Source organism: Ambystoma mexicanum, chromosome 7q, assembly GCF_040938575.1.
Source record: "Ambystoma mexicanum isolate Mex_15411 chromosome 7q, UKY_AmexF1_1, whole genome shotgun sequence".
Classification (NCBI taxonomy): Eukaryota; Metazoa; Chordata; class Amphibia; order Caudata; family Ambystomatidae; genus Ambystoma; species Ambystoma mexicanum.
This window is the reverse complement of record NC_090941.1, coordinates 673,287,340-673,300,863: the sequence shown is the minus strand read 5'-3', so window position 1 is coordinate 673,300,863 and position 13,524 is coordinate 673,287,340.

Genomic DNA, 13,524 nt, shown 5'->3' with positions numbered 1-13,524 from the left:
AGCTTTGAGAATTACCAGTTCTCACAGGCCTAGAGAGGGGTCCAATTTGTATATCCACCTCTTCCTCAGAAGCAGGGTGGGGCAGAGACTTTATAACTGGATGGGCAATGATGGAGCTTGGTTGGGGCTCCCATTTCCCTACTGTTCTAGCTTCAGATTTGCCTTGGTGAGAGGTCAACTTACTAATAAAAAGGCTTACAGTGGGGGTCTCTGTAGAGGTTCCCATAGGCTCAGAGTGGTCTCTTAAGGTTTCCTTTCTAGCCAATTTGGTTTGGTTATGTTTCTGCTTACTGGGAGGCCTGGGGGTAGTGGACACTACTCCTAGAGTTTTTAAATCATTCCCCAACAGGACTCTCCCAGGCACCTCATTCTGAATACTGACAGGAATCCTCACTGTCATATTGTTACACTGATTGAGAGCTGGTAGAATAGGAACCAATTGGACAGGGCCTCCAGCAAATCTAGTGGGACCTTTGGGTGCCTTAGCAACATCATCAGGATTGAAAAAGCTTTCATCCACAACTGCTGTCCCCAGTGCCTCTCATGGCAGGGGTGTCCAGGCCATTTACAAGAACACTGTCCATATAATATCCTTTGGAGTTCTCTGGAATGGAGTTGTACACATCCATATTCTGCTTCTTACCCAGACCCAGGGGCTCTAAGGATACATTGGCTTGAACACCCAATGGTTCTTCAGCCAATAGGTGAAAGTGGGCACTAGCCATTTGTACTTCTTCCTCTGGGGAGAAGACTAAGGAGGCAGTGCTGACCCCTGCAGGTTTGCCCTCACATCTGGGATCTCCTTTCACATGGTCTAAAGACCCACAGACATAGCATTCACCAAATGCTCTCTGGAAGGGGGGTTTTTGCTGACCTCCCTCTGATTGGACACCAGAGGATTCACTAGACCTACCAGGTTTCCCGGGGGCCCTACCCTTCTGTGGTTTGGGGGCCTCTTCTGGTTGGTTGGAATTAGAGCTATCTTTATTCTCACCTTTGTGCTGCTTCCCCTCATCCTTTTTGTGAGTGGCCCCAGAATCCTTATGAGTGGCCCTGTTGGCTACCCATGAGTCAGCTGCTCTTGCTAACTTTTAGGGATCAAGCTCTTTAGAGTCAGCCAAGTGCTATCTCAGCTCAGGAGAGCAGGCATCAAAATAGTTTCCAATAAAAAGGTACTGGAAAGGAGTTTTTCAAATCTAGCTATCAAAGCTAGCTTCACATGTTCATACTCCAATCTTTCAAGTTCCCCCACCTCCATTACAGCATCAGTTGCAACCTGGGGGAGCCTAGACAAAAGCCAAGGAATCAGCTGATTCCCTGTAAAACCCTGAATCCCATAGTTATAGTCAAAAGCAGCCAACCAATCCAAAATATCAAGTTTCACCTCATACATACTCACAGCTTCCTTAGGCATGCAAGGTCTCTTAGGACTGTAAGACCTAGAAGACTCTGGGAGAGAACCATTTTCAAGAGACAATTTCTTCATTTCAAGAGCATGATGCATTTGCATTTCTCTGAGTTTGATTTCTTGATGTTTACTTTTAGTTTGCATTTGTAGCCTTTTGAACCCTAACTGAAGTATAATGTTTTCAAGAGAGACACATTCTGGACTCAGTACTGGACCTGGTACTGTCCCTGTGTCTAAATGTTGAGACTTAGGAGCTTGTTGAGGTGCAGAGGGATCACATCCTGAGACTCCTCTAACTCTTCTTGCTCCTCTTCACTGGCTCCCAGTGGCTGCGAGGATTAAGTTCAAAACCCTCTGCATTGTCCACAAGGCCTTCTGGGGCTTGGGGCCTAAATACCTTCAACTCTCTCTTCCTAAATATCTTCCTTCACGAGCCCTTCGCTCATCCATCTCTAACTCCCTCATGGTCAGCCGCTTCTCGAAGCAACGCGCTGGGGGTAGATCTCTCTCCGCAGCAGGGGCCTCCCTCTGGAACAGCCTGCCTGCCTCCCTGAAACTTGAGGAGAACCATCTCCGGTTCCGGAAGCACCTCAAAACCTTCCTCTTCGCTTCTGCCTTCTCTCTCCCTCTCCCCTGCTAAACCTGCTTAACTCCCCACTGAATTCTGTACTTAACCTGCATCTGGGCCACTCTCAGCGACCTCGGTCCAGGGCCCAGCCACTCTCCACTTGCACTGCCCCCCTGGCTCCCCCTGCACTGTGGGACTGTCACTGTATCCCTACAGCCCCCTGCTCAGCACTTGCTCTGCACTTACCTCGCACTTGCCACTAGTTGGCCCTTTTTATTTATTATTATCGTTATTATTTCACTACGCCACTTACCTTGTACTGCACTTTTCCCCCCACCTCCTCCCCCTGCACTTTCTCCTTTTCCCCTTACCTCTGCACTTGCGCGATCTGAATGACACCTGGCCTAGTAGGATCGCTTGTCCGTCTTCCCCTTGTTTCCCTCCCTCCCTGCCTCGTCGCGCCTTGAAACACTTGTGTATAGGCGCGTTACAAATACCATATCATATCATATCATATCCTCAATATCATTATCATCCTCATCAACATTTTCCACATTTGCTGAAGGAGTAGGTGCAACAGGCCTACATCTCATACTTTGATATTTCGACAATTTTTCAATCAATTTGTTTTTCTTTCCTTTAACAGGGAGATTTGTGACCTTACACATATCTTTCAGTTGATCTACTGTTAGAATGATCAGGGCTTCCTGTCTGAAGTTATCCATATTAGGCATGATAAAATTAATTTTCTAGTGGTGCTCAGCCTTGTGAAGGTTACTATTTGAATAAAAGTAAAGCAGAACTCCCAATGTAAAAGCTATACAATTGAGCCTCACCGTCTGCCACCAGTGTTAGGCAAAGTGTTTGTGCAGTACCCTTTGGGAACACTACACACAACTAGGACTACAGGTGTAAGCAAAACAAACCTTTGGTATAAGTCTGTACTACACATTTTTGTGTTAGCACTGCTGAGCAGTCAGGCTTATCTCAAGAGGGAATGTGAGCTGTAAGGATGTTACACAGAGGTTTATAATTACAAGTATTTGTTACGCTGACCTGGTCTCTGCGGAGGCGTTGGGGCACGGTTGCAGCCCTCCCAGGAGTGAGGTCACTTGAGTCCGACTTTGCCCTCTGCCCTTATGTGGTGACTGGTGGTAATAGGTGATGCTTCTCGGAACTGCTCCTGTTGATTAGTTTTGGCGAGCACCGCATCCTGCTGCTTCGGGCAGCGGCGCTTGTATAATCTGGACTGAGTTCCTTCACTGGTCCCTTGCACGTGGTAGTCCAGTCCTGCTGCGACTAAGCCACTATACTTCAGGTAAGTGTTCCTGTTTGCCTTTGTCTTTCCTCGTCTGTTTTTGTTGTATTGTAAAGTTTGTTGTCTTGTATTGCTGTCCGTTCCGCTTTTGATGTTTGCTCTTTTGCTTTCTTCCCTTGCAGGTGATGTTACAGGCCCGGCAGAAGCTGCAGAGCTCGAGGCGGCAGCCGGAGGGAACGAGGAACGAAGCTACAGTGGTACAGTAGCTGGTAAATTGTTAACTAGGGGGTGCGCGGGGTTCAAAAGCGGCGCAGCCCTAGGACAGATGTTCTAATCTTGTCTTTCTTCTTCTTCACAGGATCCGAGTTTGTGGATGCGGAGCGCGGTGCTGCGGAGTCGGGATCAAGATCACTGGATGTCAGGAGATGAGTCTGCAGATGAAGCAATGAAGCACCGGTTTCCTGGAGGTGAGTATTCAAGAGAACGCCTGGTTTAAAAGGTAAGTAAACTGGTCCAAGTGGCGGTGAGCGTCATGTTGCACGCGAGTGCACAGTAACGCGAAGCACCAGCCTTAAGGATGGAGCAGCTTATATAGCTGAGCTTCTGAATCCACGCCCACCAGGTTCAGCCTGCCTGCCACACCCGATGAGTCAGCACATGAAGACCAGGCCTAGGGAGCCACACCCGATGAGTCAGCACATGAGGATGTTGTCTGGAATAAAGGCGTTCAGCTCCTGGAAAGTTCTTGTAAAATAAAAGCACTCCAGCACTGAAATAAAGTAAAAGCACTCCTGCACTGAAATGAAGTGTTCCTGCTCACATCTCTATATGAGCCTGGCGCCAAAGGCACCAGGACTGAGTCCAGTCAGGGCCCCTGTGTTTATGGGTCCCAAAGGGACATAAATGATTCAAGTGATCCATTGCCCCCATCCCTAGATGGTGTGGTGTTTGTGTTCTGGGGCCTGTGGCCATGACAGTATTCAAGTAGACACTTATACTCAAGGTTTCTTGGTAAAACACTTATTAATTTATTACACAGTCAGTTAGAAAACATTCACTAGAGGGAGGCAATCTATATCACACAAAATTATACTTCAGTATTCACAATTGCAGGTTCTGAGGCATTTAAACTACAAAGCCCCAAAGTTAAGCAAACAAGCTGGAGGGCTGTAAGGTGGGAGGAATCGGCACATTTATGAGAATTCTTCCTAATAAAAGGTACCATAGCAGCCTTGCCTTCTCTCGACGCGGACGAGAAGGCCTTTGATTGCATCGAGTGGCCCTTCCTCTTTTTCGCTCTGGTAAAAATGGGCGTTGGCCCAAAGTTCCTAGACAACCATCCGCGAAATTGCTGATCAACGGCCAACTCTCGCCTTCGATTTCTCTTCAACACGAGACCAAACAGGGCTGCCCCTTGTCACCATTGTTATATGCTATTTTTCCTGAACCATTCCTTGCCAAGGTCAGACAGACAGAGGCCATTCAAGGGATCCATTTTGGAGGGGTATCCCATAAAATTATGGTGTCTGCAGACAATATGTTACTTTTTGCGTCCGATCCGATAAAAACCTTGCAAGCAGTAGAACGAGAGTTGAGGAGCTACGGCTCAGTAGCAGGTCTGAAAATAAACCATATAAAATCTGAAATTTTGAATCTTTCCCTTCCTCCCAAAGCAGTGCAATCTCTGAGATTTCTCACGCAATTTTGATGGGCGCAAGAAGTAATGGAATTGTTGGGGGTCACCATAAGATTGCTGAAATGTATGAAGTGAATTACCCCATACTGTTGAAAGAAACTATGGGACAATTAGTTAAATGGGGTCCACTGACAGTTTCCTGGTTAGGTCGAATCAACTCAATAAAAATGGTTATCCTTCCTACAATACTCTATTTCTTTCAGGCACTCCCAATCTGGGTACCGACTCCTTTCTTAAGATAATTACATAGAGCAACGATTCCAAGATGACCGCCGGGATCTTAACTGCATGAGGAACGCGCTCCCAACCGGTGTAATGCTAGTATGTAATATGCGAGTCAGAATAACATGGCGTCGATGTGCAGCCATTTTGAACACTCATCTCCCATTGCAGTAATAAAGTCTGCGTTTCCGTGGGCCTCTCAGAATGAACAAGTAGCATGGAAAACAGAGCAAGGTCACATAGATAATTTTCAGGCGGACTCACTACAGAGAATAGCTATTGTATTGTCTGGTGAATGACGAATACAGAAGGGGAGTTGGAGTGTGTTGCAGCTGCACAATAAGGGGTCTGGGAATGCATGCAAGTAGAGGAGCGCTGGGTTTTTCCACTTCCAACTGAATTTTTCCACCCTCTGTCTCTTCGACTTGTGATCTGCCTTTCGGCCGAGGGCAGAACGCAGTTGAGGGTGGGGGGATGCCCCATAAAGGAGATGGCATCACGGAGGGGTCAGGGTTCAATGTTGAACCCCAGGTGTTGCAGTCTCGCTGAAAGGGAGGTCATTTCGCTTCAGACCCCGCTGCCCGCAATAATCTCTTCGCCCACCTGCTAAGGGACGAAGCATTGTTGTCTGGTGGCCAAGATGATGTTTCCTCTGCCTCATGGCTAATGGTCATGCAATTTATATTCTAATCTATATCTGTGTGTATATGTTTGTATGTATCGGTGTTCTATTTGTTCATTATATTGTCATTTGGTATGAATAAAAATCCAATTACTCGTTATTGTGAGAAGGGGCTGGGGAGACGTAAGTGTTTGTGTTGTTCCCCTAGAGCCAAATAATACATAATGGGTGCTGTGAGCAGGGTCATTGTGCTGATATAGATGACAAAGAATCTTGTTGTTAAATTAAGGTTTATGATATTGGACTCAGAACGGTAGAAAGTAAAGAGAAAAAAATAGAAAAATTGGAGAATTTTTTTTTCCCTTTGGGAAAAACGATCAATGAATATTTTATTGTGTGATTGGGGGTCATTACGAGTTAGGAGGTAGCCATGCCATTATTAGCGGCATGCCTACCCCCTTACCAGGTACCAGGTCCGGGTTCCTTAAATGAGGAATTACCGGACCAATCCAACCTTGGAGGGCCCGGTAATTTCTCATTCAAGGAACCCGGACCCGGTACATCCCCATTCCCATTGGAGCCCCCATAGGGCTCAATGGGGATGGGGAGCATGCTAACAACAAGCCTGTTAATAATGGGCCCATTGTTAGCATGCTCGTCTCCTCACGGGACCCGCTAAGAACGCCTGGTTTTACCAGGTGGCCTTAGCGGGTCCCGCGAGGAGACCTTGTAATAGGGCAGTAAGGGGTTGACGGCTCCGGCACCTTTACCGGTGCCGTTAACCCCTTACCGCCCAACTCGTAATGACCCCCATTGTGTATTTTTTGTTAACGTGTGGGACGCGAAACATCCCTTCTGTTATTATGGCCTCTTTATTTTAAAAAAAGAGTAAATCCGCTGGCGGAGATTTCCTGGATATACTGATCCCAAGATGGTCAAAGAGCCCTTATGATAAAATCGCACAGACTTGGGCATGTGGTGCTGGATTGGGTGAAACATGGGATACTAGCATAGGAGAAGTAAGTCCGGACAAACTGATTAAATGTTAACAATTGGTCCCGGTAGAGAAGGGGAAAGAATGTTCAGCTCTCGGGAGAAGGGGATGGATTTTACTGCATGCGTTCAGAAAGATGCATCAATTGAATCTAGAATTGGAATCTTTGTTTCAAAAGTTAGAAAAGGAATTGGCTGCTGAAAAACAAATTATTTTAATGCAACAACTTCAATTGAAGTTATGTCATGACAAAGTTGATAAATGTCAAGCTATAGGTGAACGTGCTGCGGTAAGAGTTGCACAATATAAATATCGTAAAAGAAGAGGAAGGGTTAATTCACGTAAGGTAGCGATGTTAATTGCTGCTGCAGATGTGAATTGGGATCCTGATAAATGGGATTGCAATGTTTTTGACAGTACTACTATGAGCAGTGATTCTGATACATCTGATTCTATAACAAAGGCGAAACCTGTATGTAAAGAAGTGGCAATTAATCCCGTCATTCGCAGGAAGATGGGTCGCCATCCATTCAATCCAGGAGGCGGTGTTATAGATATGACAGCCCTTGATAATTATTCACAACACAAGGTTGGTGAAATAATCAATAGACTAAAACAAAAAACTGGTGAATCATTGCTGGCTTAGATGGTCAGGTTATTTGATGGAGGGGCTGCGGGTTTGTTGGTTGACACGACAGATTCTGCTAGATTTTTGCCTTTGTCTAATGATGTTAAAATTCAGGAGACCCTGCGTGCAGATCCTCCTCGTGATCAAAATGGTGATGATGGACAGTTATCTCTTTTGCAATTGGCTGCACAGGGATGTAATCACAAATATCCAATTACGTTGGACTGGCCAACTAATGTTAAAAATTGGTATACATTAAAGGAAGCAATTCAGAGGATAAGAGAACATGCTATGAAGGAAGCTATTCCTCTTGATATTCCTGAACATATGGGAATGGTACATTTGTCTGTCTCAGCTAGAAATTCGCTTATACTTACGGCCCCTCCTGCATATAAAAACGTTATAATGACCTTATTGGTGAGAATGACAGTAAAAGTCACTGATGAGGTAGTGTAGGCAATTAGACAACTGCCAGACTTGGGTGAATGGGACAAACCCCAAGAACAATTTCGTGAGACGGAGAGGCGATCAGAAAATCGTACTCCTGGTAAAAGATTTGATAGCAGAGATTCCCGCGTAACCAGGAAGGATATGTTTTTGGCTTTACTGAAATATGGTGTCCCTAGGGAAGAAATAGATGGAATTCCGACATGTGATATGTATTTGTTTTATAAAAAACAAGGTTTGGATGGAAAAGAGCGCTATAAACAAGTCAAATGACAAGATTTGCATAAACCAAAAGATGAGGGGGGTGATGAAGAACTCTCTCATATTTCGATACCCTCCCAGCCAACATATGCTGATTTAAGAAAAATGGTGAGTGCATTAGTAGACAGAGAATCGAAAAACACTGATTCTAAAGATGATTAGGATATTGGTCAAGCTTCGGTGTCAACAACCCATGTTAAAATAGACAGACGACCTCATGTTAAAGTTAAATGGTTTTGGCATTCTGGAAATATACAGGAGGTTTGTGCTTTAATTGATACTGGAGCAGAAACCTCTTTGATTCATAGAAACCCTTCCAGATTCAAAGATGAACATTTTATGATTACTGGATTAGGTGGTAAAGAAACCTCAGCGGTGCAAACTAAAATTGACATGAAAATCGGGCAGTTGAGGAGAGACACTTAATAGGTATTAATCGTTCCCTTGGCAGAATACATTATTGGATTTGATATTCTAGAGGGACTGACCCTAGGATTAGGAGGTAAAATATATCAATTTGGCGTAAATGCTTTTACTTGTTCACCTGTTGTAGTTGGTTGATTAAAAAGACCCCCTGTGCAAGTTCCGATAGCAACTAAACAAGTGTCTATGAAACAATATTGGGTTCCATGTAAACCTGATGTGCAAATTGTGCACTTCATTGATGACATACTGATTCAAGGCAAGGATGAGCAAAGTGTGCGCATACATTTGAACCTTATTATGGAAGATCTGCGCAAAGAAAGGTGGGAAATAAATGAAGCTAAGACGCAAGGTCCGGTGGAGGCCGTCATTTTTCTAGGAATACAATGGCATAATGGACATTGTGAAATGGTGCCTAAAGCTAAACAAAAAATTCTTGAATTTCCCACTCCAAAGACTAAAAAACAAGCACAACAGTTTATTGGTTTGTTCGGATTTTGGTGGCAGCATATCCCACATTTGGAACACATTTTGGCGCCCCCTTTACAAAATTACCTGTAAAAAATTTGAGTTTTTATGGGGTGAGGAACAAGATAGGTAATTTCAATTGGCTAAAAGTACTATTCAAAAAGTGCTTGATTTATGACCATTGAGGGGAGGCGAAGTTGAATTCAACGTCTCTGCTCAAGATTCCTACGTGAATTGGAGTCTATGGCAAAAGCAGGACAGAAAAAGAGTACCTGTCGGGTTTTGGAGTAGGAAATTATCTGAAACTGGTAATAGATATACCCCTTTTGAGAAGCAATTATTAGCCTGTTATTGGGCTTTAATAGACACTGAACAGATGACTGTGGGTCGTGACGTAATTATACGACCTGAAATACCTATCATGCAGTGGGTACTTAGTTCTCCAAAGACACACAGAGTTGGGCATGCTCAAGAAGCTAGTCTTATAAATGGAAATGGTATATAGAAGACCGTGCCAAACCTGGTAAAACGGGCGTGTCAAAGCTACATGAACAAGTGGCAGGTGTGCCGCTAATTGATCTCGAACCGGAGGGTGACATAATGATGGCAAAATCTCCAGTTACTTGGGGGATCCCATATGGAGAATTATCTGTTGAACAAACTGAACATGCCTGGTTTATTGATGATGCAGCTAAATATATAGGGATTGAGCGATATTGGAAAGCGGTTGCGGTTGCATACAATCCCAAAACAAAAAAGGTACTTACTACCTCAGGAAAATGAAAGAGTAGCCAGTTTGCAGAATTATATGCTGTATATCAGGCATTAAAACAGGAATCACCTGGTACATGTCATATTTATATGTCATGGTTTGGTAATTTGGCTGCCAACCTGGAAAAAGAATGGATGGAGAATTCAGAATAAAGAATTGTGGGGAAATGAAATATGGCAAGATATTGCTGATATTGCTAATATGCTGGTGCATACTGCTGTTACAGTATATCATGTGGATGCACATTGTGCAACAGATTCATTGGAACGATGGTTCAATTCTTTTGCAGATGTACATGCAAGAGTTCAAATTATGGACTCAAAAGCTGAAGAGGAAGACTTGGAGAGAACTGCTTAATGGGCCCACCAGAAAAGTGGACATCTCGGAGAGAAGGCTACTATCAGATGGGCGCAAGATAGGGGAATTAACGTCCCATTAGAAGTTGTAAAAACTGTGATTTTGCAATGCCCTGTATGCCAACATCAAAAACATCGGTCTATTCCTCACATAATTCATGGCACGTTGAAATGTGGAAAGTTACCAGGTCAAATTTGGCAAATTGATTATATTGGCCCTATGCCTATAAGTAAAGGTTGCCAATATGCATGTACGATTGTGGACACATATTAAGGCTATCTAATGGTTTTGCCATGCAAGCGAGCTACCCAATTGAATGCAATTAAATTACTTGATCAGGTGGCTGTATATTATGGAATCCCATTACAAATTCAAAGTGACAATGGCACATCACTTATCATCCGGAAGCATCCGTTCTGATTGAACGCATGAACAACAATTGCAAAATAATTGGTGATGCTACTTTGCTAGGCTGGTGCGACTATTTATCTGAGGCTATCCACATTTTAACAATTGTCCTATTGCTAACCGTCAAACTCCATTAATGACTATCTTGACCCCAGCTTTGCAAATGAATCCAACCTGTGCACATGAAACTCTGCTTTATTGGGAAATGTCTCCTGGAGCTTTGGCTCCTTATCCTGCCACTCCGGCTGGATTTACATGCTAGAGAAGAGATGTATTTGCAACCTAAAGGTATTACTGTTATTGATACTGGTATTGGTGTACATATTCCTTCTGCACACATGGGTTTGATTGCTCCAAGATCAGGATTGGCCCTGAAAAGTATCCAAGTATTGGGTGGTATAATTGACGCGGATTATCAAGTCGTCATTAAAGTTATTCTTTTAAACAGTGGTGAAAATATGCTACCCATTCATAATGGAGATCGAATTGCACAATTGATTGTGGTACATGTTAAAATATCCATGATATCTAAAGGTGAACCTCCCACTGCATTGGCTATTCATGGGAATAGAGGGTTTGACTCATCTGACAAGATGGTTCTTGGTGCAAAGGTATGGGTAGAGAAACCTACTGGTCCACCTATGCCTGCTGATGTAATAGCATCCGGAAATGATCAACTGGTTTTAGTTATGGAACCTGGAAAATAGAAATGGATGCATATCCCTGCTGATAAGTGTTATTTGCGTGAAAAATGTACTTTACCGATATCTTCCTTTTCTGAAACTATGTTTTAGATTATGTGTGTGTTGAGTGCTTGTGTCTGGCACGTTGGAGTCCTATCGGGAGGGTCTGGGTTCATGTCCGAGGATGTGGCAGACTTCTCCATTCTGCAAGTGGAATGTGGCATCTGGATGAATAATGATTCACCACCAATTACTTACACTCCCGACAATGCATCTATTGCTTCATATCAGATTGCATTCAGAAAACAACGTGAGCACAAAAACAGAGTTTTGCCTTTGTCTCTTCCAAGAGTTACTACTTACTTTTCCCATCAGACATATTCTGTTTTAGTCAAACAACCTGAAAATGTTTGGGTCTATTTGTCCCAAAGAGTGCTTAACATTTTGCACTTTTGTCAGTCGGATGTGCACAGTTCTGTGGACCTGATTTCTACTTGTTTAGTGACCATTCCAACTCCCACTTTTGTTTTGATAAACTTATTTGGCACGTTACACAATGATTCTTTGGTGCAACATTCGGACATTCAAAATTCGTTTTCAGTGTATGAATATTTGTAATTCTGCAAGAACACCATTCATAAATATAATAATATGATGTTTGTTTTTACACACGACATTGCTTCTGCTGATGTTTGTTATATCATGACGTGTGATGCTACATATTTCAAAAAGTGTCAACAATTGAAATTGGAAAAACAATTGAAAAGTACTGATTTTGAAAAACAATTGTGTACAAGATCTATTGACATGTGCACAGATGTTTCCAACAATATGATATGTAACTTTACTATCGTCACTGCTAGCCACTTGAAGCATGTTAAACTTCCACCTGGTTGGTTATTTTCTTGTGGTAATTTTTCGAATTCCTATATTCCTGCTAATATTTCAGATGGCCCCTGTGCTTTGACGCGGCTTGGTTTAATGATGTACCCATTGTCACCTGCAATTACACGTTCTGTGCGTGCTGCTTCTTATCATACCTTAACTCCTGATTGCAATTCTGATGTACATTTATTCTCAGAGGCTGAGGTGCTAGCCCTAACGGTTTCTATTATTGGTATTTGGGGTTTAGCTGCAGGTACTTCTAAGAACATGATTAAGCTTGCTTGTTTAGTAGTTAAAGGGCTTAATGAAACCTCACAAGCATTAACTGAATTATTACTAGATAATAGACATTTTAGAAAAGCTATTCTTCAGAATAGAGCTGCTATTGGTCATTTATTTTTGAAACATAAGTTAGGTTGTGACACAATGGAAGGTTTTTGATTTAGGTGTTCATTCCCGCTCTATCGAAAAAGCATATTAAGAATATTAAGGGTCTAATTGCGAATGTAATGTAGGATCGATATGAAAACTGGTGGGAATATATATTATCCTGGATTCCTGAATCATTGCGTTCTGCTTTTTTTTGGCTTTTTGTTATTGCTATAGTTCTAATAGGCCTCTGTTGTTGTGTTTCATGTATTCCCAATATATGGAGAATGATTTATGGATTTTGAGCTTCTCCTAAACAACGTAGTGCTTATGGTAGTTGGGTGTTCAAGGGGTGGAGTATAATGCTAGTATGTAATATGCGAGCCAGAATAACATGGCGTCGATGTGCAGCCATTTTGAACACTCATTTCCCATTGCAGTAATAAAGTCTGTGTTTCTGCGGGCCTCACAGAATGAACAAGTAGCAGTGAAAACAGAGCAAGGTCACATAGATATTTTGCAGGTAGACTGAATACAGAGAACAGTTATTGCATTGTTCTGTGAGGAACGAATACAGAAGGGGAGTTGGAGTGCGCTGCAGCTGCACAATAAGGGGTCTAGGAATGCATGCAAGTAGAGGAGCGCTGGGTTTTTCCACTTCCAACTGGATTGTTCCACCCTCTGTCTCTTTGACTTCTTATCTGCCTTTCGGCTGAGGGCAAACACAGTTGAGGGGGTGGGGGTGCCCCATAAAGGAGATGGAATCACGGAGGGGTCAGAGTTGGATGTTGAACCCCGGGTTTTGCAGACTTACTGAAAGGGAGGACGCTCCGCTTCAGACCCCGTTGCCCGCAATAATCTCTTCGCCCACCTGCTAAGGGACTAGGCAGTGTTGTCTGGTGGCCAAGATGAAGTTTTCCACTGCCTCATGGCTAACGGTGATGCAATTTATATTCTAAATATATATATAGCAGTCTTGCATGCAGGAATCGCTGCAAAACACTGAGGCAGCAAACCATTGATGTAAGCCAAAAAATATTCTTTAATAAATTAAA